At 41.8% G+C, this 21,390-nt stretch overlaps 2 protein-coding genes across 4 annotated transcripts in view; both read right to left on the bottom strand.

The window, feature by feature from the left end:
* LOC116070722 overlaps window positions 1-13,086 on the bottom strand; it is a 54,267-nt gene extending 41,181 nt beyond the window's left edge. Inside the window, exon 1 of the mRNA XM_031342171.1 lies at window positions 12,986-13,086. The gene's annotated coding sequence lies outside the window, so the exon portion shown is untranslated. The remainder of the gene's footprint in view (window positions 1-12,985) is intronic.
* Window positions 1-21,390, bottom strand: part of Mcph1 (microcephalin 1) — a 401,136-nt gene that overhangs the window by 211,443 nt on the left and 168,303 nt on the right. The gene's annotated exons all lie outside the window — the stretch shown is intronic.

Raw genomic sequence — 21,390 nt, 5'->3', positions numbered from 1 at the left:
GAATTCTCAGTTAGAAATCTAGGTCACCCCTTGTTGCAGGATTTTCCCTGTCCAGTCACATTAAGGTAGCAGGAGGCTGGTGACTGGACAGGGAAAAGGGAGGCAGAGCTAATAAGAGATGCAGAGACAGAGAGCATGAGAGGGAGAAGGCAAGATGGCAGCAGAAAATTGGCTCTGAAATAATAATAATAATAATAATAATAATAATAATAATAATAATTACTATTATTATTATTATGGCTGTTACAAGCAGTTTTTATACTTTTTAGGGGCACAGGTTACATCAGCAAGTTTATAGTTCAAACTTATTGGTTAAGTATATTGACCTTTTTAAATCCATTGGCTAGCAAGCATGGCATGCATTTGAACCCTACCTGGGAATTTCCAGATCAGTCAGTACATTCTGAGAATGGTTTTACTCAAAAATTTTCCTGTGGGTGGAGAATGGAACTTGGCCTAGCCTTGACCCCATGTGGGAGGGGGAGCTGTAAGGAGGGTGTGGGACTGGAAAAGCCCTTATGGCCCCTCATTGCCCCCCTTTTCTTGTACAAGCTCCAGTCCTGGTGCTATGCTCAGGGGTCTTGGGTAACTAACACATATTGTTGGCACGGGACAATCAGTTGTACTGCTCCTGTTCTTTCTTTTATGAAAGCTATTATCTTGTTCAATATGCAGAGTCCAAAGGTCAACAATAGCAGGAGATCAATATCTACCAAATCTATCCCTCTGCTATTCTGTAATACAATAATACAATCTCTCCCAGGGAATCAACATTACTTTTTCTTTTTTTTATTAGATGTTTCTTTTTTTTTAAATCAAACCCTGGGACTTTTAGATTTATTTTATTTACTTTTATGTGTATGAGTACACTGTAGCTGTAGAGATGGCCGTGAGCCATCATGTGTTTGGCTGCTGGGAATTGGACTCAGGATCTCTGCCGGTCCCGCTCGCTCGCTCCGGCATAATTGACTGTAGCTGTTTTCAGACACATCAGAAGAGGGTGTCCAATCTCATTACGGGTGGTTGTGAGTCACCATATGGTTGCTGGAATTGGAACTCATGACCTTCGGAAGAGCAGTCAGTGCTCTTACCTGCTCAGCCATCTCACCAGCCCCAGATGTTTCTTTATTTACAATATCTCCTTCCCCACACTCCCCTCCAAAAAATAAAATGAAATGAAATGAAATAAAATAAAATAAAATAAAAAACTAAAGCAAACCCCTGTTCCCTCCTCCCTCCCCCTGCTCACCATCCCACCCCCTGCTGATAACTGGCCCTGGCATTCCCCTACACTGGGGCACAGAACCTTCACAGGACCAACAGCCTCTCCTCCCATTGATGACCAGCTTGGCCATTCTCTACCATACATACGCTACTGGAGCCATCAGTCCCACCATGTGTACTCTTTGGTTGGTGTTTTAGTCCCTGGGAGCTCTGAGGGTATTAGTTAGTTCATATTGTTGTTCATCCTAAGGGTCCTTTCTCTAGTTCCTTCATTGGGGACCCTGTACTCAATCCAATGGATGGCTATGAGCCTCTACTTCTGTATTAGTCAGGTACTGTCAGAGCCTCTCAGAAGACAGCTATATCAGGTTCCTGTCACCCAGTACTTGCTGGTATCCACAACAGTGTCTAGATTTGATGATTGAAAGGAAGGATTCCCGGGTGGAGCAGTCCCTGAATTGTCCTTCCTTTAGTCTCTGCTCCATAGTTTGTCTCTACAACTCCTCCCAGGGGTATTTTCTTCCCCCTTTTAAGAAGGAATGAAGTATCCACATTTTGGTCTTCCTTCTTCAGTTTCTTGTGGTTTGTGGTTTGTACTTTGTGTATTCCAATCTTCTGGGCTAATATCCACTTATCAGAGAATGCATACCATGTGTGTTCTTTTGTGATTGGGTTACCTCACTCAGGATGATATTCTCCAGATCCATCCATTTCCCTAAGAATTTCATAAATCCATTGTTTTTAATAGCTGAGTAATACTCCATTGTGTAGATTACCACATTTTCTGTACCCATTCCTCTGTTGAGGGACATCTGGGTTGTTTCCAGTTTCTGGCTATTATAAATGAGGCTGCTATGAACATGGTGGAGCATATGTCCTTATTACATGTTGGAGCATCTTCTGGGTATATGCTCAGGAGTGGTATAGCTGGGTCCTCTGGTAGTACTATGTCCAATTTCTGGAGGAACTGCCAAACTGATTTCCAGAGTGGTTGTACCAGCTTACAGTCCCACCACCAATGAAGGAGTGTTCCTCTTTCTCCACAATGGGAGGTGGATTTCTCTAGATGTTGAATATCTTCATCAATATCTGCCTTGAGGCTAGTATAATTCTTATCTTGTAGGGTTAATGACACAATCCCAGTACTTGCCCAGGCTAAGCCTACCTCCAAAATTAGAGCCAATGTCAAAGAGACAGGTTCTTTTTTCTACACCATTAGATCTCTAGTTGGGTTCTCTAATAGAGCCAGGAGGATAGTTTCTTCAGAATAATAGGTTATTTGAGGCACTGAACTAGCACACAAAATCGTTTAGGGTGGGAGGAATTGAGAATTTTGCCATGCATGCTTGGGGTCAACACCATGGTGCAAGCCCACCAGGCTTGATCACGGGGGACTATCCATCTTGAAGGTACAGAAGAGTTAGTCTGGTTACATAACTGTAGATAGGTAGTTGGAACATCTCTGATACAGCAGACTTGGCATGACATGGCCTGTATGGTCAACTCAGGCACCTCTTGTGACCATCTGCTTGTCTCATGGTCTTCTGAAATGTTACACTACACTCTGCAACCAGCCCAATTCCCTCATAAAAGGGAGGTTTTACATTGTAACATAACCAGCATGAGGTGGTGAGTTCCAACTGTGAGGCATTTAGGATCTGAAAGGATTTTAACATAGACTACTGGTGAGTAGAATCTACTGGTTCAGAGGACTTGAGAAAAGGAATGGGGGTTGAGGTTCTAGAGGAAAGTTGCTCTGAGGGGCTAGGTTGGGTCAATATTGGCTTAGAGGCTGCTAACTCTGGGTTAGGTTCCAGTGCTATGGGTAAATGGTCAGTAAATGGCTGTACCAAAAGTCTAATGGTATAAAGTAACCCGGGATGATATCCTCCTCTGACCCATAGTCTAAGACCCCAGGACTTTCCAGTTTCCAATCCCTTTGTCCATTTTCCTTCGTCTGAAAACTTAAGCTTTACCAGTGTATCTGTGCCTTCTCTAGCTATGGTAACAGGGTCCTCCCGTGAGCTCGTCCAGGGATTATTATCTCACATTCTCATGCCACACAGTACAATTGCTCTGGTTATCCACACTTGAAGGTCCTCTTTCCTCGGGGCAGCTGTAGAATGTTCTCCATTGGCAGCTAGGATATGTGTTCCTTAGGGACTTCTGAGTGTCAGAATCTGGCCATGAACCCTCAGCCAGTTTACATAGATCAAATATTAGGTCAGGAAACCAGGAGCCACCCACAGGTTGTTTGGCGGTTTTGAATGGAGCCCGGTATCCCATCTTGGGGTTCTCAACTATCTAAGTCAGATTGAAGGGTTGGTGGGGGGTTAAGGCTATAAAGCAGCCAGGCAGGAGGAAGTACCATAGCCATTTCATGGTGTCTCTCATCTGATGGAGGTGTGAAAAATCTAGAACTTGAGTGGCTTGTCTATCTTGGGTACCATCCAGCAAAGATCCCCAGAGAGCACATGAGAAGTGTGCACCCAGGCTGCAATGCCATCCACCTTGAGGGCTGTGGGAGTAGTTAGCAGCACCAGGAATGGTTCCTTCCACTGGGGTTCCAGCAATTGTGCCCAGTGCCTCCCAACATAGACCCAGTCACCAGTCTGGAAGTGCTGAGGGGTCTCTTGCATCCCTGGAGCATTTAAGGCAGACAGGTTGGGCCAATTCTCATGTTGTATTGACTGAAGGGCTTGGAGCCTCAAGAAGATATTCCTACCAGTGAATTGGGATACCTCTAAGGAAGGCCCAGTATCTCAAAAGGGATCAGGTTAAAATGGTGGTGGTGGTGGTGGTGGTGGTGGTGTGTGTGTGTGTTTTCTGGGATCAGAATTGTGACAGGGGAAGGAGCACCACCCAGTCAGAGCCAGTTTTCAAGGTCAATTTAGTTAAGGTCTCTTTTAGGGTTCTATTCATTCTCTCTACTTGCCCTGAGCTCTGGGGAAGGTACACACAATAGAGCTTCCAATTAGTCCCCAATATCTCTGCCAATCCCTGGCTTACCTTAGAAACAAAAGCTGGACCATTATCTGATCCAATTACCTTGGGCACTCTGAACCTCAGGAAAACATCTTCTAATATCTTCTTGGCTACCACGGTAGCTGTTTCCTGCTTGGTGGAGAAAGCCTCAACCCATCCAAAGTATCTACAAACACTAGAAAGTATTTGTTACCATATTTTCCTGGATTAACTTCTGTAAAATCGACCTCCCAGTAAACACCAGGCTGCTCTCCCCTAGGTCTCTTGCCCTGTTTGCTCTTGGCTGCATAAGCATTAACTTGCTGACATACTTTACACTGTTCTACAAGGTCCATTATATACCTCAGATCCCTTGACTGCTTGGATGAGCTTCTTATCCCCTAAATGGGTCCATCTATGCATTTGGTCAAGTAAGTCCTCAGCTTGTTTTCTGTGGAGAATAGTTTTTCCTTCTTGTGCACACCATCGCCCTTCCTTCTCTAGGTAGTAGTTGGTAGGGTCACTAGCAATCTGAGTTCTTTCTTCTTCAGTATATTCTAAGTGAGACCATCCCTTAGTCCAGTCCCATTTCGAGAGGGTGTCTCTTGAAGGCCCATAACCACTTCTTAAGACACTTGATCTGCCTAGTTATTGCCCTGGTCCACTGAGTCTCCTCCCTTCTGATGTCCTGGACAATTAATAATACACGCAGTTGCTAGCTTCATGAGGGCATCCAAGAGATTAAAGATTTCCTGCTTGTGTTTTTCTTTCTTTTCCCTCTGATGTGAGCAGTCCTCCCTCTTGGTATATAGCCCCATGGATGTGGGCTGTAGCAAAGGCATACCTGCTATCTGTGTAGATGTTAACTTTCTTGCTGGCCTCAAATCCCAAGACTTTGGTGAGGGCAATTAGCTCCGATTTCTGTACAAATGTGCCCAGGGGTAGAGGTTTAGCTCAGATGACATTTGTGCGGTCCACCACCGTAACACCCACTCATCTCTGACGTTGATGGAGAAAACTGCTCCCTTCTATAAATCAGGTAGCCTTGGCTCCCAGCGGGGATCAGTCAGAGAGGTCTTTCCTCCACCCACGGGCTCTCCTTTTGAGCCAGTTAGCTGTGGCCTGTTGGGCAGGAAGTGCATCCAGGTCCCCATCTTGAAGAGTAAGTTTTACCCCAACAGAGGGTAGAGACAGTCTGGGATGACTATAAATGAATGGGATACTCAGCCCATCCCTAGGTCCATTGTTCTTAGAGTAGTCCATGAATACATTTTGGTGCCAGTGGCTCCTTGGACCCCAGATTTTTTGCTGGAGACTGGACCATCAGCTTGGAGGAGGACTGCGTGTTGGGCCCCAGTATCCACCAAGAATTGGGTGGGTTTCCCCTCCACTTTCAAGGTTACTAGTGTCTCATGGAAGGGGTCTGGACTCCATCCTCCCTAGTTGCTCTCTTCCCTCAGGGCTAACACCTTTCCTAAGGCCTGGGATTTCCTGCTCCCAGCTTCTGTTTATTGGGGCATTCTAGGGCCCAGTGGCCCCTTCTCTTTGCAATATGCACACTGGTCCTTTTCAATGGTTTTTCTCTCTCTCTTTGGTTGGAGTCTCTCTTCTCAGTTTTCCCTAACTATTGTAGCCAAGATTCTCTGTAAATTCCTTTCCTGTCCCTTTTTGTTTTTCATCTCACTTTCATCTTCTTCCTTTCTCTTCCTCTGCTCCTTCTCCTCCTGTCTCCCTGTTATGGTAGTATTTCTCAGCAACCTCAACGACTTATCCTGTAGTTCCTCTACCCTCTGAACCCAAGGGCTTTTTTATGATATTTCTCCTAGTCTGGTCTATAAAAGCCATAGTTATAGTAGCTTTGTGCTCCTTGCTACTGGGGTCATAAGGTGTATACTGACAGAATGCCTCCACGTGTTGCTCTAGACAGGCTGTGGGAGAGTCATCTGGTCCATGCTTAACCACATATACCTTGGTCAGATTGGTGGGTCATCATGTGCCCCCCCTTGAGACCTGCCAAAGGAGTCTGACAGTAGACTTTCAAGTGCCCCTTACCTTCTGCTGTATTAAAGTCCCAATAACATCTAGTCAGGGGAAACCTGCTGTCAATGACAGCCTGGTCAATTGATGGTGCCCCGTGTCTGAGGGGACATTCTTTCTGGCTTCCTGCATTATGCTCTCTCACTTTTCAATCCTGAAGAGCACACTCATAAGTTGTTGGATATCATTGAGTAGAGAATTGTTCAGTTTCCCTGGGTAAGTGTGTTTTCTTTTGTTTTTGTTGATATTGAAGTTTAGACTTAGACCATGGTGATCTGACGGGATGTATGGGCTTATTTCAATCATCTTGTATCGGTTGAAGCTTGTTTTGTAACTGATTGTATGGTCAATTTTGGAAAAGGTACCACGAGGTACTGAGAAGAAGGAATATTCTTTTGTTTTAGGGTTAAATTCCTGTATATATCTGTTACATCCATTTGGTTTATAACCTCTATTAGTTTCACTGTGTCTCTGTTTGGTTTCTTTTTCAATGACCTGTCCATTGGTGAGAGTGGGGTGTTGAAGTCTCCCACTATTATTGAGCATTTTGAGGTTTAGTAAAGTTTCTTTCATGAATGAGGGTACTCTTGCATTTATGGCATAGATGTTCAGCATTAAGACTTTCTCTTAGTGTATATTTCCTTTGATGAATATGAAGAGTTGGCGAGTTGAGAGAAGCAGGAGCTCATAGAGTTGACAGGCAGAGAGACCAGGAACATGCTGGTTCACTTTTTAATATTTCCTGCAACAACCCTTCCTTAGACTCAAGGAGCATCATGGGAAAGAGGAGGAGAAAAAATGGTAGAGCCCTAAAAATGGAGTTCAAAAACACTGTCTTTGGGACACGACACCCCTTGTCTTCCTGAACTCATAGTAGGTTAATGACCTGGAGAAGATTAAGCCCATCTGTCTTGGGTTCATCACAGAGGGAACATGCTATTGGAAACCCACCAGTACCTGAGAAACTATTGGCAATTAATAGCTGGTGAGAGGAGGAACTGTTACATGGTGTAGCCACCATTAAGCTTCCATCCTCCAGTAAGCAATTATACCCCTGCTTATGTGAACACCCATAACAGACTTGGTTTAAAAGAAGTATATGAGTCACTGACATTCAAGGTATGGACTTTAATGAAGAATGAAACCATTTTATTTCAATTCTATTAACACGGTTTGCCTTATTAGAAATTAAAAATGCAAATGCAGGGTCCTATGCCTGTTTTAAAGCTCTTCCTCAGTAGAATGAGTGTAAAGGACACTCAGATGTTTAGATTTCATCTGTTTTATGAATTACATCAAAATGGCTATTTTAAGACTCCATCAAGGAAGTGTGTATGCAATTAGGAAGCAAATACATGATTTTGTTTTATGTCATTATAGAATCCCTCAAATCTTTACCCACAACAGATTTTGCTCGTTTGCATATTAACAGTTGGGCATGCCTTTTACCAAATCCTATAAAGGTTTACTTTGTTTTAATTAGGAGATTGTCAATTGTTTCCAGTCTCCTCATCTTAATAGGATGAGCTTTTATACACAAAAAAAATACTTATTTAACTGGTCTATAAAATTATGGAGTATCTGCTAAGGCCTTTAGACATTCCTAGTATCCATTTCCATTATTGTTAAATGACACTATACTGGATATTTTTACATCAATTTGATGTAAGCTTGAGTCATTTGGAAAGAGGGAGTCTTGATTGAGAAAAAAAAATGCCCTATCAAATGGGTCCATGGGAAAGCATGAGGCGAATTTTCTTGATTGATGATTGATACTGTATGGTCCAGCTCACTGTGGGCAGTGACAATAAGGAGCAATCCAACGAGCAGCATTCCACTTCTGCATTATCTCCTGCCTCTAGGTTCCTGCCTTGATTTCATCAATGGTTGAGTATGACCTGAGAATTATAAGCTGAATAAATCCTTTCCTATCTAAGTTGCTTCTGGAAATGGTGTTTTATCCCAGCAATAGAAACCTTAGCTAAGAGAGTCACAAAGTAGTTGTATAATTGAGGAAGCACTGGGCAAGCTGTACCTTCACATGAATGTGTTGGCATGAGTAGCCTGGTGCAGCTGAATCAGTTCCTCACCCCTCAAACCTGGAAAATATTTTCAGAAGAAACACATCTTACCATAATAGCTATCAAACTACCTGAAAAACAAGTGTTAATAACTACCAGGTGTGGGACAATGGACTGTGCCAGGAAACTTGGTGTGGTCAAGTGAGTTCAGAAACCCCAGTACTCTCACACCTGAAGATTGTAGATGTTTCACCTACTCCCTACCAAGTTCCTGTCATATGACTGTGGAACCCTCTGAAGAGGACCATGATAATCACATAGGGCCAGTGCCCCAATCCACCCCAAAATGTATATAAGACCCTGTCCACAAGAAATAAAGGTACAACACTTACTTCATCAAAGATCTGGAAGTGTCTGTCATATAAGAAGAGCTATAGCAATTTTGGAGAAGAGAGTTCTCTCCCAAAGTTTCATTGCTGGAAGCTTCATGAGCCTATCACAGTCACTTCCTGCTCCGTGGCTCTGGCCTAGGCTCCTATCCACCACACCATACCTCTTGCCTGTGTGCACTGGCCCACTCCAGGGAAGCAGGACCACAGAAGATCGACTGCCCCGCCCCTTCAGAAAGCATAGCTCTGTGGCTGCTCCTGCAGGGCCAGAGCTCCGCAGATTCTCAGATGTCCTCCAGTACGCAAACCATTACCCAGTTAAGTACCAGTGATCCTGGTATCTATGGTTATTTACCTGTTTCTACTGTTTCAAAACCATTTCACATACATTACTGAGGTGAGTTTATAGCTTGAGGTATGAACTACTTTAGAGTTAATAACAAACTAGTACAGATTTTTTTTTCTAAGAGTGGCAGAGCTGTTTTCAGAATACTAGTTTAGGAAAAAAAATTAGACATCAAATGGAAAATAAAATAGTACTTAGAGGATTTATTTTCTACCTTAGTTACACATAATAAATTTAATTTATTTGTTCATTTACTCACATAAGGAATAGTGATCCCTGTAAACAGAAACTTTCTTGTTTGATATATATCCTTGGGATAATTTCCAAGGCTTTAAAATGTATTTGTTTCTTCCTCCCACACATGTGGTTATATAAATTTCCTGATCATGACCCCCCATACACAAAACTACCAAGAATTGCTATTCCAGGAAAAATGTATATGTGTATACATATATATATATATATATATATATATATATATATATATATATATATATATATATATACATATATATGAACAATTAGATAACACTGGGGCTGGAGAGATGGTTCAGTGGTTAAGAGCACTGACTGCTCTTCCAGAGGTCTTGAGTTCAATTCCCAGCAACCACATGGTGGCTCACAACCATCTGCAATAGGATCCGATGCCCTCTTCTTATGTGTCTCAAGACAGTGACAGTGTACCCACATATGTGACATGAATAAATAAATCTTTTTAAAAAAAAACAGAAAATACAACACTGTATAGCAGTCCATAAAATGATTTTGTATTAAATGCTTTGAAAGTATTTTAATCCAATTAAGAATTTCAAAAACAACATCCTATTCAACTGTCTATTTTAATCCTAAGAAAAACTTTTCTTTGTTGAAATACTAATGCTTTCCTTGGACAAAAACAAGATGTTCTTCATTTCAAGACATTCGAGAGAGTATGGATGATTTCTCTAGAAATTCCTTAGCTGTGGGGATGCTCTGATCAACATTTGAAGAGAAGCATACAAGGGGCACATTCATACTGTGCACTATTGTCTGCCATAATTAAAGTAACAGGTCAATAAAAAAGAAAAGAAAGAAAAAAGAAAACAATTAAAGTGACAGTTTATATGGTAATGATTCTTCCAAGAGCATAGAAGAGGGCATTGCATAGAACTGAAGCTTGTCTAAGTGCGTATCTGCATGTAGGAGAATACAAATAAATCCATGTCTATCACCCTGCATGTAACTCAAGTCCAAGTGGTTCAAAGACCTAGCATACACTAGATCTAATAGAAGAGAAAGAGGGGAGTAGCCTTGAACACATTGGTACAGGAGACAATGTCCTGAACAGAGCACCAATAGCCTGTCCGGCACTAATATCAACAATTAATAAGTAGGACCTCATGACACTGAAAAGCTTCTGTAAAGCAGAGGACAGTGTCATTAGTACAAAACAGCAGTCTACAGAACTGAAAAAGATTTTTGTCAGCTCAGCAGCTAGAAGAAAGCTAATACCCAAAATATGTAAAGAACTCAAAAGACTCAGCCACAAAACCTTTGACCTACAATTTGTCCTGCCTACAAGATGTCCTTGAGGTAATGGTGACTCAGAACTTGTGGGGATGGCCAACCAATGACTGGTCCAACTTGACGTCCATACCATGAGAGGGGGCCCATGCCTGACACTGCCTGGGTGGCCAGGAATCAGAGGCTGGATGGGACAGAGACCCAAGATAAAACCAAACACAAGTGGCAAAGAATTTACTTAATTAATTAATGAAAAATAAAAGTCAATGAATGATTCCTAATGATATTCTACTATACTCATAGATTGGAGCCCTTTACATCCTCTCTGGACTTAAGTTCATTTAGTGTGTAGGTAAAGAAGTTTATGTTTCAGAGTACAAACACACACCCACAAACACACACGTAATTCTTCTCTTCTAATTACATCTCAATTGCAGTTCTCTCTCCCTCCACTCTCTTCAGTCCCTCTTCCCTACCTCCCCTCTCCTCCAGATCTTTCTTGCTCCTCTGTTTCCCTTCAGAAAAGAGCAGACCTCCCAGGGATATCAACAGAACACTGCTTAACAAGTTATAATACGACTAAAAACCCTCATAGCAGGGCTGGATATGGCAACCCAGTAGGAGGAAAAGAATTCCAAGAACAGGCAAAAGTGTCAGAGACTCCCCCATTCCCACTGTTAGGAGTCTTTCAATAGTACCAACGACCTAGGTCAGACCCATACAGGCTCCATGATTGCTGCTTCAGTTTCTGGGAGCCCCTATGAATCCTGCTTAGTTGATTCTTTGGGTTTTGTTCTCGAGGTATCCTCAACCCCTATGTCTACTATAATCCTTCTTCTTCCACAGGGTTCCCTGAGCTCCACCTAATGATTGGCTGCATCTGCTCCCATCAGTTACTGGATGATGCCTCTCTGATGATGGTTGAGATAAAAGGAGGCTGATGGCAGGAATTGAGGGGGAGGGTATCCAGAGTGCAGGAACAGTTGTCTGAGAGATGAGCAGGTGAAGGGTAAAACAGAGACACCAACCAGGCTTAATCCTGAAGCACTTCCGTCAATCAGACCCAGGATCTGAATCCTGTAACCCTCCTGGCTTGAGGGCTGATTCTTCAGACCCTGCCTGCCTCTCATAACCACACCTCTCTGCCCACCTTCTGCTATTTGCCACACCTCGCTCCTGGTTTCAGTTACATCGGAAGTCCTGCCTCTACAGAGACCAAAGAAGCTGCTGATTGGGCCTATATGCTGACGAACTTGGGGGAGGAGTTTTGCCTCACCTATTCTACCTGTTGGCTTGTAACAAAGAGAATTATTATTAAATGCAAGATGGCTGGGTGACCATACCTCCTGAGTGCTGTCTAATTTTTTAAGATCCTTCCACATGGACTAAGGTAACTTAAACATGGCTAGCCAATTTCCTCCTAACTCCATATCCCAGAAAACCCATTTCTCTTTGTTGCCGCTGGACGGTGACAGAATCCCACAAGAGAAGACAAGGGGTAAGGATTGAGTGAATGCTGCTTAGAAGTCAAGTTCAGATGTGTGATGGAAAACATGTAAACAACCTGATCGCCATTCATTCTGGTTCCAGGTGTGACCTGAGGTTCTCAGAAAAGAGCCACAACTGTGTTAATGAACCCACGAGGCTGAGTGATTAGCATTCTTGTGATTGTGGAGAGCTGGAAGGTTGCAAAGTATTGAGCCAAGTTTTCCTGGGCTATCTTTAGCAGGTCCATGGCCATTTAGTGTCCATCTCTTCTGAGCTTGACTTAACCTCATTGTGACCATCATGTAAAATTCTTTCTAGAATGTATGAGCAGTCTCCTAGCTCTCACCATCCCAAAGGTCAAGAATATGGTTTGATACCATCTGATACGTGTAGCAAGACTCCCCCTCCCCCCCACACACACACTTATTATAACCTGGTGTTCCAGTGCAATTTTAAGTACCATGGCTCATCTTTTCTTTGCTTTATAGCTACAAAAACTTCAGATTTGCCAAGTTGGAGCATAGTGGGCTAACCTAAGACTATACTTCTGTGTCATCATCCCTTGTATTTGACTCCAGAATAAACTCTTATTCGCTTTAAGGTGGAGCTATGTTCTTACATCAACACAGCATTTCATCTCTTTGTCCTTCACCAAGGCAGTGGCTGTTCACCCTGTATCTCATTCTGTCTTCCATAGGAGTGGACTGAGTCAGCTCTGCTCCATCACTGGCCACAGTCCTTTAACTATGTCCATTAGCAGAGACAGTGTGATCAGAGAAAACAATCCTAGGACATATCCTGTTTCAGCAACATGTCTGCTGGTACCTAACTCAAAGCAAGAGTCATATGATTCATATGATGCCTTGCTCCAACCTATTCTCAGGAGCAGCCTTTCCTGGTCCCACAAATTTTTAAGAAATTAATTAAGCACCATGGATGCCTTCTCGTCTCTGCCCAGCATATGGCCACAGAGCTCTCAGAGAGAGAACACTGAAGAGAAGTTGGTCTCTTACCTGCTTCTGACACTCAATGTGGATAGAAGATCTCTTCACTTCTCTGTTACTTCCTCCTGCAATGCTGAGAGCCTTTCTGAATTTCCCCAGCTGAGAGGATATAGGAAATCCCAGTGACCTTTGCAGTGGATCTAGTTACTGTGAAACCGAAACCACCCAGCCCTGGCAGTGCAGTGAATCAACAGTCACACCAGGAGCTCTCAATGCAGAACCTTCAAATATTTAGTTTGAAGAGATCTTTGAACCATATTCTGTTAAACAGAACAAGACAAAACAAAACAGAACAAACAAACAAAAAACTCCTTCCATAAGATGTAGAATCCATATGATCTGCATGTGTCCTGCCATTTGGAGCAGCACAGACCATGAGACAGCATATTATTTTTAAGTCTAATCTCCAGACTCAGAGGCTCACTCAGTCTCAGGGTATACTGTTAGAGATGTGTTGTGGAGAGAAACAGTGTCTTCCCGCCTCCTGAGCACTCCTGGCGCCTGTGCTCACTGCACCCAGTGATTTTCTGTACAATGTACTTGCTAACCTCCTGTTAGGGAAGTGACACACTTACAGAAGCACATCAGGGCAGGTGCTCATCCATTTCCTAGGGTCACAACTTAAGGAACCCACTGAACATTTCTGGGGAAGTGAGAATAGCTGACTCCCAAAAAGTCACAATATGGTGCCTGTCTTTTTTTTATAGCACTGTGAGGAGTACAGAGAGAAGGAGCCTGTATGGTGAAGTAGATTCTCTCTCAAGCTTAAAGGACCCTGTACAGGTATATAATATAGTGCTTTGCCTCTAAAGATGCCTGCATTACTTAGCAGCCCAGAATACTCTGTTGATGTATTATGACCCCTTTGTTGTCAAACGACCCTTTCACAGCGGTCACATATCAGATATCCTGAATATCAGATGTATTTACATTATAAGTCATAACACTAGCAAAATTACAGTTATAAAGTAGAGACAAAATAATTTTATGGTTGGGGGAATCACCAAAACATGTATAAACTGTATTAAAGGGCCACAGCATCAAGAAGGTTGAGAACCAGTGTTATAGACAGCTGTATGCCCCAAGTTCTGAAAAAATGGACAAATTCCTAAGACATAACTGATGCTCCACCCTAAGTTAAACATTTTCTTCTTTCTTTTCTTTTCCAGGAATGACTGTGACTTTGTCATTTTTCTTGTTTTCTCACCACACCCTGCTCATTTTAACAACTTACTGTAACATGGCTAAAATACATTGGCCTTTGCCTTGTACACTCCCCATCCCAAGCTAAGGGAGTGGTCAAAACTTAAAGGACGTTTTCCAGAAAATATAAAACAGAGATTGGCTGTCAGACGGGAAAACCACATAGACTTTCATGTGAGCCTCTGATGGGAATTATCTAAGATTCACAGATTCAGAAATATCAATGACCTCCCAGAGGCACCTTTAGGGGCAAAGCACTATATTATATACCCTTAAAGTATCCTTTAAGCTTGACAGAGAGCCTACTTGACAGACATTTCCAGCAGGCTGCTTCTCTCTGTACTCCTCACAGTGCTATAAAAGAAATGACAGGCAAGACTGTGACAGATAAGACTATCTGACACAGAAAGTGACAGATAAGACTATCACAACCCCTACTCTAGAACTGGCAGGTCTACCTTGCCATCTACCTACCTGTGTCTGAGATAGCCAACCTACAAAAAACGTTGCAAAGACCTCTCGACTCTAGACAAGGCAAGGGCTGCAGGGCTGAGCCTTTTGTATTCGAGAACATAGCTCCTTGCTAACTTTGTCCCCTCCTTCCCTCTGTTTCTGAAGTCATTGGCAGCATCTCTCAGGTGACATCAGAACAGTATACTCTGTTGTTAAGAAATGAATGAAACTGCCTCAGAAATGAGTATCAGGCCCCTTCAACCCCAGGCTCCTCTCACTTGGGTTCCTTCCCTCCCCTGGACCCCTCTCTGCCCTAGGCCACTAGAGAGGCAACTGGTGCCTGCCTAACTCAGAACTCTTGAAAGTTGGAAAGTAGAGATCTTTTTCGCGATCAGAAAAAGAAACAAATTGTTTTGTAAGGCTATAAGTTTAATGTGTTGTTGTGCTGCTATCTTATTTAGTACTGTTGAGTGAAAGATGATCCTATGTTTGACTTTTTTTGACTCTCTGTTGCAATCATCTGGCAATCTCTACTAAAGAAGACAAATCTGTGCGTATAAAAACTGAAATTATTTTCTCGTAGTAAATAATTTCAATTGGAAAAAAAAAAAGAAGTAAAGGGGGCAGTCTCAAGCTTCAAATTATCCCTCATTTCCTACCTATGGGGGAAGAGGACAGGAAGTTTAAAACCACTGCCTTGTGCCAAATCAGCACACGAGATAGTTTTACTTTTTCTCTGTGTTAGATTCCTTTCTGCGGAGTGTTTTATCTAAAACTGCTCTCTCCTCTCTCTCTCTCTCTCTCTCTCTCTCTCTCTCTCTCTCTCTCTCTCTCTCCCCTTCCCTCTCCCCCTCCCTTTCCCTCTCCCTCTCTCCATCTCTCTGTCTCTCTGTCTCTCTCTCTGTCTCTGTGTGTGTGTGTCTTTATGTGTGTATAAAATAAGAATAAGAGATGATCAATTTGTGAAGAAATAGGGGGGATTAAAGGAATTGGAGGTGGGAAAGTTACAAGAAATGATGTAATTACACACATACATACAGAGGGGGCTGGGGGGACTGGAGTTCACCAAGAAACTCTGGCTAGCCTGGAATTCACTATGTAAATCAGGCATCTTGACTTCTAGGATCAAAGGATTTAAGCCACCACTCTCAGCCCCAATATTATTGAATTTTAATTTAAAAATTAATTTTAAATCTACTTTATTTTTACTACTCTCTTGACTAGTAAATACACACAAGTGTATGTGTACAGACACATGAATTCAAATATACATATGTACATGTGTATATGTACATCCCACACAGATATATACATGCATAAAATACTATTCTAGATAGATAGACATACAGAGGGAAGCTTTTAGAGAAGAATCATTGGCCTGAGATAGTATAGAACTCTTTCTGGCAGTTAGGAGAAACTATCTGGCTTTGTGTCCTGGGTCAGTTTTGAACAGACATGAAAATAGTGCTCACTTTCTTATAGATAGAAAATATTATGATGTCATTAGCCTTTCTTCAGAGAGACCAGTCAGGGTGAGAGGACCTTGAGGTAATGAGGAAAAAAATATAATTGTCTGTATAATTCATCACAAGTCACTGTAAGCTGTGTTGAAAGCCACTGGCTGGGGAGGACTTGAATGAAAGTCTTCCATCATCCATCATAGCAGTAGAAGTCTGCATTTGAATGTAACCTTTGGTGATATCCCCCTCCCCCAGCCAAGTTCTTCTGGCACTATGAGATATAGGTAACTGCCAGGAGCTTTTCTGGCCAGTGCCAGCTTGATTTTCCTATGTCCTGCAGCCAGAGTTTAAGGCTTCTTCAGCAATAGTATCTTATAGCTCTTATAAGTAGCTAAGACCAGTGGCAATAGCTTGCACTGTTTTGGGGACCTCTGGACCCTTCCTGACCAACAAAAATTCAGTTTTCTTGTAGCTTTTCAGGCAATATCTTGGGAAAGAACAAGGTCCTTTCCAAGGTCATACAGGCTTAGGCTTTGACTCTGGTTTCTTGTTACTTTAACACAACAAAAATATGCAGAAACAGAATACTGACTGTCTGTTGGGAGCATTTACAACTGTTGTTCATTGTGCTGGAATTCCTCTTGCTGAACTGGTGAGAAGCTTCTTGTGGGCTCTGAACAGCGAGTTCCCTTCCCATCTCATGTCTCCAGATTCCCTTTGTTTCTCTGTGTTGACATGATTCAAGCTGTCTTCAAACTCATAGCCCTCTGGTTTGAGGAACCATCATCTCCTTTATGACTTTTTCAGTTCTGGTCCTTGGACCTCTTCTATGGTTGATGGTCTTACTGATCAGACATCCTAGAGTTTGGTTTTAACTATCACACATTGCCAGAATTATATTTTACCCCCATTTTGTATGATTTGTCCGATGTGATCTCCTGTTATAGAGGAAGTCAGTACCAAAGGGACTCTTTGGGATAAATTTCAGCAACTGAAAAGATTAGATGTTAGAGTATTATGGCTGAGTTTAGCTAGAGTCTAACTTGCATTTTTGTTAATATTGAGTTTCAGGGTTTCATATAGATGATAGGTAGAAAATACCTATTCATTCTCTTGCCTGGCTGGATGCTTTGCCTGCCTCTCCATTCATACTTTTCAGCATCTGAAAAGAGGCATCTACCTTTTCCTTGGAAGTCTCTTCAAAGTCTTGCTTCCTGTGTGTCCTGTTAAACAGGATTTTTTTTTAATGTCGTAGAAATGATGAGCAAAAAGAGGGAGAAGCCAGAGAGAGGAAGACAGAAGTAGCAAGTCTGTGTTCACAGTGCATATCAGCACTCATTAGAGGAAGGTGTGACCACTTTCTTCCAAAAAGCCATTGCTTATTTTTTATAATGTTGTAGTAGCTCCTTTGGGTTTAATGGAGCCAAGAAATTTGCCCCTTTACATCTAGAGAAGAGTTACAGTACGATGGAAGATATTCACCCAAGTGATGCACATTTAGTGGCTTCAAACTTTGAATTCATTGACTCATACTCAAGAATAAAAGACAGGGGTAAGAAATGAGGTGTGTGAATGTGGACTTAGTAGAGGGAAATGAGAAAGAACTTCCTTGGTTTGGAAGGGAGGTGTCCCCAAGGAATGAATTCCACTGTGCTGCCCTGCCCAGTGGCCTTCCATGAGTACTATCTGGGGAACTTGATAAGGTCTTAGGTTATCATTGTTAAAACTATTCTTTGGACTTTTCAGTAATATCTCTGCCACACCTATTTTGGAAAGTAACCTATTATCCATATTCTTGTAATTAACTCCAATAAACTCATGGTTCAGGAAGACAGTCCTGATTAGAATCATTTCAAAATGGAAGATAAAGGATAATTTTATTAGTTTGAGGGTCAAGCTTCAAGGAATTGAAGCTGGCAGAAGATTGACAGAGAAGAAGGCAGTCATGGACTTTTGCTTTTGTGTCCAAAGCTAGCCTCTTTGGCCATGGGAGTTAGCAAGCAGCTACATGGCAGAAAGATAGTTGGCTGTGATAGTTGTACATTTGGCAGGTGGAGAGGTACAGTGTCTATGGACGTGGGATCCTGCCCTGCAGACAAAGAGGTGTGAAGACTAGAGAATTGGGTACCTCAATCAATCCTAATTAGTTAGACAAAAAGGAGAAGAAACTCCCTAAGCAGTGGTAGGTGTTAGGGGGAGAGTGGTCCAAGACATTATTGAAGAGATGAGAGGCTAGGATTTTAAAATAGCTATAGAGCAAGAAAACAGAAGTGAGTGGAGTTAGAAGATGACCTGTCTTCTCCTGGTGCCAAATCACCTCCTAGCACTGGAGCGCCATCATGACCTAGTATGATTATTTAAAGGTCATCAGATAGAACTTGGTCCATGACATGCCTGTAAGCAGAGAAGCTTTGATCTGTGTAGCACTAGGGGATTCCTCTCAGGGTCCCAGTAAGTCTCTGTGCCCTACCTTGTTAATTGGTTCCATAAGTCATTGGTTCTCAACCAATTCATGAGGTTGAGACTTACTAGGACCGATCCCCAGTTAGGTACTTTCTAGCTGTCTCTTGTCTGGGCGGATGGGTGGAAATTCAAAGAATCAGAAAGAAAAACCAGAGTATTAGGGGAGGTTTACTTGGGCTTTTGGCTAGTATCCAAAAGAAAAAGGAGATAGAGAAAAGAAGGAAAGTTTCCCTTAGAAGTGCTTGCTTAGCTTCCATCACTACCTACGAAGAGGCTTCCTGGTAGAGAACAGAAACATACTGTGGTTCTCTTTTTGGAGTAAGCTAAATGAGCCTGTCAATCATATATATAAAAACGCACCCCCCATGAAAACTAACTGTTTCTCAAACTTTAAGAAATAGTATAAGGCTTACATGAGCATTAAAAATCAGCACAAAGGTCCCCTGGCCACTGTCCATTCCTAACCCTTGAAACTACGATCTACGCAATTGTCTCTCGGAAGTGTCTATTGTCATTCCATGGATGTTGTTCTCTGCAGTGGTCTCTCTGCTTAGTGTCCACATCTCTCAATGTGAAAAAGTGTGGAAAGCAGATGATCTCATTCTGTAATAAACTCCTCCTGTCTTTTGCATCGTGCCCTGTGTCTAATCTTAACGAATTCAAGAGAAATCACAAGGAGCAGAAGGTGGAGGGTTGGGAAGCTAGAATATATGCCAGTAATGATGTCTGTGGGTGTCAGGGTGGATGGGCAGCCACCTGGATTTCTAGGTTCTCATGTCCCTGAGCAAAGAATTGAGCAGAGACACAGGGGCTGTTTATAAGAGACAACAATATTGGATAGGAAGGCAAGGAAGAGCTTTGGGACTTGAAGAGCTCATCACCAAGTAGTCGGCTCATAACCTGCTGCCCAAAGATAAGCAAAAATTTCTGCTATTGTATATATACATATATTTATAATACTTTTATTGTTTAATCTTCAAATACCTCTGTATTTTCTGAGGTTGGTCCTTCTAATTTCTAGTTTGATTTTGTTGTGGTATGATAGGATGCAGAAAGTTTTTAAAAATAACTTAAATTTTTTTTGTCATGTTCTATTTTATGCACATGAGTGGTTTACTTGCCTATATGTATGTGTACGTGAATGTAGTGTCTGCAGAGGTCAGAAGTGTATGTCAGGACCTATGGTACTGGAGTTAAGCATTTGAAAGAAACCATGTGGGCTCTGGGAGACCCTGTGTTCTTTGCAATAAGGTTAAATGCTCTTAACAACTGAGCCACCCCTCTACGCCTAATTTTATTCTTTATTTATTTAGTAAGGTTTTTTTTTTCTGTTTTGTTTTGTTTCTTCGAAGTGTGGTCAATTATAGACTGTGTTCAAAGTGCCGCTGAGAAGAATGTGTATCTCCCCTCTGGTGGAACTTTCCATTGCTGCCTCTCAAGTCCAATTGATCCATTTGGTAATTTAGTTCTGAGGTTTGCTTCGTGAGTTTTTCTTTGGAGACCCTACTTAAATCTACTGAATTCTCCCATTATTATTGTGCCTGGACTCCTGCCATCTTCTAGTGTTTGTGTTCTGAAATCAAGTGAACAAAACTTGTTGCATATTTATAATTCTTATGTCCATTTGATGAATTGTTCCTTCTAATGAAATGTGGCAGCCAACCCTCTTTATCTCTTCTGAGTGGGTTTGGTTTAAAGGCTACTTTACAGATACGAAAATTGCTACATCAACTTTTTGGCATGTACCATTTATTTAGTAGATTGATTTATAGCCTTTGGCTCTTGGATCATGGGTGTGTTTTCAAATATGTGTGTTTCCTGGAGACCACAGAAAGTTTGTCCATGTTTTCAAATCCAGTCCAGTAGTCTGTCTTTTAATTGGTGAGTTAAGGGTATTTGCATTCACAGCTATGACTCAGATTTTGCTTTGTTTATGATTTTGCATTTAATGTTCCACTTGGTTGGCTAGTTGTTAGCTCTTTTGATCTCCCTGGTAGCACTGGATATTTTATAGTTTGCTGTGTTTGACAAGATTTGCTCCTCTTTTGCTCTCTTCTCCATCCATACGTCCATGGCTTTCATGGACTGCATCATGACTTCTGCATTAAACTTTCTGTTTCCTCCTCCTTCCCTTCTTCCTCCTTCCCCTCCTCTTCTTCTTCTTTGTAAAGGACTGCTTTAAGAATTATCTGCTGTTCTAGCTTTGATGTCATGAAAGGTCTTAAATTTGTATTTGTCTAGAAATATTTTTATTTCTCCATTTACTCTAATACATAATTTTCTGTATTTCAAAATTGATTACTTTTAAGATTTTTAAAATGTCCAGCCATGCTTTCTTGGCTCTTAAGTCTGCTGACAATCATTAATCTAATGTTATTCTGATACTTCTGCTTCAGGATTTTTTTTCGTAGCATTATTATTTTAGTGTTGCTCTTCTCTCTGTAATCTTTTTGTCTTCTGTAGGTGTGTGATGTGCACACATTTGTATGTGTTTGTATTGCATGTGTGTATGCGTGTTTGTGTGTGTGTGTGTGTGTGTGGGTGTGGGTGTGGGTGTGCCTATATGTGTGTGTCTTTGCTATGTTTTATGTATCTTCCAGGAAGTATGTATGCTTTGGTTTCTAACTCCTTCTTTTCCCACTGATTTTTTTTTTTGAGATGGAAAAGTTTATTCTTTTTAACAAAGGAAACTTCTTGTTTATTGTTCATAAAACTATGGAATAAAAATGTGAAGAGTTAATGGTTATACCCCCACTGTTTCATTATCAGTTACTGACCTTGGTAATTTTCTTTAGAAGCCTCATTGCACACTATCTTAGAGTCAGCAAGCACAAG

Source organism: Mastomys coucha, unplaced genomic scaffold, assembly GCF_008632895.1.
Source record: "Mastomys coucha isolate ucsf_1 unplaced genomic scaffold, UCSF_Mcou_1 pScaffold22, whole genome shotgun sequence".
NCBI classification, from domain to species: domain Eukaryota; kingdom Metazoa; phylum Chordata; class Mammalia; order Rodentia; family Muridae; genus Mastomys; species Mastomys coucha.
Note: the sequence above shows the minus strand (reverse complement) of the source record. Positions and strands in the feature narration are given on the sequence as shown.